The 3395-nt window shown below is 39.4% G+C and overlaps 1 protein-coding gene across 1 annotated transcript in view; it reads right to left on the reverse strand.

Moving 5' to 3' along the window:
* Positions 1-1012, reverse strand: part of LOC101853051 (putative lipoyltransferase 2, mitochondrial) — a gene marked incomplete in the record, with an annotated part of 42638 nt that extends 41626 nt beyond the window's left edge. The window contains 1 exon segment of the mRNA XM_005090872.3: positions 744-1012.
* Between the last annotated feature and the right edge of the window lie 2383 nt (positions 1013-3395).

The following is a 3395-nucleotide window of genomic DNA, read 5'->3' on the forward strand; positions in this document are numbered from 1 at the left end:
TCTGTCTGTCTGTCTGTCTGTCTGTCTGTCTGTCTGTCTGTCTGTCTGTCTGTCTCACACACACACAGACACACACACGCACGCACGTAGGCACTTACAAACACACACCACAACACCACCTTTGGGTAAATTTTTACTTTAAATGCACTCACACACATATGCATTGATTTGAGAGCTAAACTGACATAATTTTTGCTGTAGAATACACGTATGGCCACTAAAACCCCTGCAAACAACTGTTTTCAAGTAAATATACCAATGGGGCAATCCTAATAGCAAAACATCAAATCATTGATTGTGAAATGCAGGCATGCTCCCATGAAACCCCTTTTGATTGTTGTAAAAAACAAGTCAAATATTACTTTTTTCAAACATCAATAACTCAATAACTATTTATTTGCGGCAAAAATGAAGGCCATATTCGTGTTCGGCATGCAATATACTTCTAATCTAGAAAAAAAAGTATATAAAACGTGTACATGAGACGGGTGCATAAAACTAAGTTAAAAAACAACAACAACCGAGTCTAGATCTTCATGTAGATCTATCTAGATCTATACAAAAGAGTCAAGAAAAACAACAGCAGCAACGAGAGAGAAAAAAACAGATTTTTTTTAAGATCAAGAAATACCCAACAAAATAAAAGGTCGAAAACAAGGATAATATGGACGAGAAGTCAATCAATAACAACAAGCTACTATTTACTATTAGTATTAGTATATCGACGAGTCTTTTTCACTTACACAACATGCCACGATATCCAGCCCCGTCTGTGCGCGCGTCCACTTCGTCGACCACTTTACAACTGCAACATCCGCAAAGACAATCGAAAAACGTTTCTAGCCTTCACTACTTTCACACTTCTTCCAAATAATATGAGCAGTCCAGTAGATCTAAACTCCAAGTGAGGGAGTGGGGTGTGCGTTTCACGTTTATACTATAGTGGTAGCCGCCGCGCCAGCAGCTGTAGCTGAGATAAGAATGAGGTTAGAGACCTGAACGAACAGAAATGTTTCCGAAGGAAGGAAGGAGGAGGGAAATAAACGAAACCCAAACCGCGACGCGCGACGCGGCGACGCGGCGGCAGGCAACGCGGTGGATTGGAGGAGACGAGACTGGAGGCGGAGGGAGTTCGTTCCGCGACACGCGGTCTGGTTGTAGACGACGCGAAACCGCTTGCCTGTCGGTTGTCACGCAAGCACCGAAAGAACAACTTTCGATTACTTTGTTGTTTTAGTAGAGGTTTTACGGCGCTCGTAACTGCATAAGGTCATATGAGCACCAGAAGAATAGAGGTGTTACAAGAGAATAACAAACATAAAAAAGAATAAGGGGATATAAGGACGATAGATGTTTGATAGGAAAGAAGAAGCAAACCACACCAGAGCACCCGCCAACCACCCACAAAATCAATATTTCGAGAGAGGAAAGAACGCCGAACACAAATACTATTTTGTAAATTTCCTTTCATTTGTCAACACTAGATCTATGTGGGAGGGAAATCAATGGCGTGAATGTGAGGCTAAATCACCCCTCCCTTGCACCGTTCGCGGAGACTTCAATTTCAAGTGCGCAAACTCGGATTGTTGGGAAGGATATCAGAGTAAAACGAGAAGCAAGCACATCGACACAATATCGGTCATTTCGAACAGGGGAGAAGACAGACAGACAGACAGACAGACAGACAGACAGACAGACAGACAGACAGACAGACAAACAGACAGACAGACAGACAAAGCACGTTAGAGTTTTAGCGCCTGTCAAATTGGGAGTTCGCACTCTAAGCTTCACAGGAAGTCCAGATTGTTTCAGAATACGAATCAGGTCTGCTGGGGTCATGATATAGATTGTAAAACGTACAGAGCTTGCTGCTAAGCGAGAATTTGCGGTATTCAGAAGCTATTTATTGTTATTATAATTATTATCATAATCATTATCATCAATCTTCTTCTTCCTTATTATTATTACATAGATATGTTGATATTTTTTTTATCTATTTAAAAAAATTATCATCATCATCATTATTATTATTATTACATGGATACTACCATTCTCCCATATAGTGGGAGCAGAACAATTTTGAAATTATCCCGATCACCAGGGGCGCCAATAAGATCTTTATGGGAAAGATTTGCCGCTGTCAATGACTTTTATAGAAAATACACGTCAGTCAGGACCTTGTTCATATAGCCATATCCTTCTTTCATATCCCCTGAATACCCAATAAGAATATTTTTTAAAAAGCTCACTGTCTCGAGGCAAACTATGGATGAGTCAACTTTCAACCATAAAGGTCGTTTTAATGCTCTCTAATTGTATGTAGAACAGATTACTTATATTTGAATACGCTCTCTGCTCGTGCTTAAAATAGACTGTAATATTTGAATACGCCCGCGGCTATCTGAATCGATAAGAAAAATTAACAAAAGTTTTTTTTCTTTTTTTTTCTTCTACATATTATCACAAATACGTACCTCAGCAATGGTGAATCTGGTGAACACACTTGGGCAAGTATACAGTAATACAGTAGATGTCTGTTAGCATACCAAAACTAACGGAAAAAGTAGCCAAAATCGAAATATTAAACAAAGTATTAGGAAGACAGTTATCAGTACAAATGGATTATGGACTTTGATTGGACGGTATGTGATCGATGAAACAGGCACAAAGTAACAAAAATAAATGCCTATAAATACCTTAATGTACACAACTAATATAGACTGTATTTTTCTTTCTTTTTTTGAAATTAGACCAGGTGCAATATCTTTTTTTTTAATAGTAGAGGGTTTTACGGCGCTCGCAACTGCATAAGGTCATATGAGCGCCAAGTGGTGGTTGTCAACAGAGAAGTCCTTACAGGGAATCACACTTACTCTGCTCACCTCTCTAGCTTCAAAAGCACAACATCTGCTTCGATCATCAAGGCACCCCGGAAATAGCATGTCACAAGAGTGACAAACATACAAAAGAAGTAGAGGAAAATGACAATAGTAAGGATTAGGAAAGAAAAGGCTGCAGTTCCCTGTTGCAGATCAGGCACAGTTATGAGCGTGACATGATGAATCAGCCCATTTACAATTCTACTGTGCATGAACGAGAAATGTCCCCCATTGCACAAATATACACCTGTTCAATTAGAGATTTTTTAAAGGGCTCCAAACACAAGCAGGAGAGTAAGGTTTCAAACTATAACCCCCCCCCCAAAAAAAAAACAAAAAAAAAAAACGTCGGGAGGGCTTATATCTTGTTTTGACATTCACTCCAGCAATCTCAAGCTAGAAGCATAGACTAATTATTGTTTATCATCAGGGTGGAGACGGTATCTTATCTTCACATGTAACACGAAGCCCAGTTAAAAACTCTTAAATTAAATCTCAATCTTCCCATTAAAGTCC

The sequence above is a fragment of the Aplysia californica genome, unplaced genomic scaffold (assembly GCF_000002075.1).
Source record: "Aplysia californica isolate F4 #8 unplaced genomic scaffold, AplCal3.0 scaffold00022, whole genome shotgun sequence".
NCBI classification, from domain to species: domain Eukaryota; kingdom Metazoa; phylum Mollusca; class Gastropoda; order Aplysiida; family Aplysiidae; genus Aplysia; species Aplysia californica.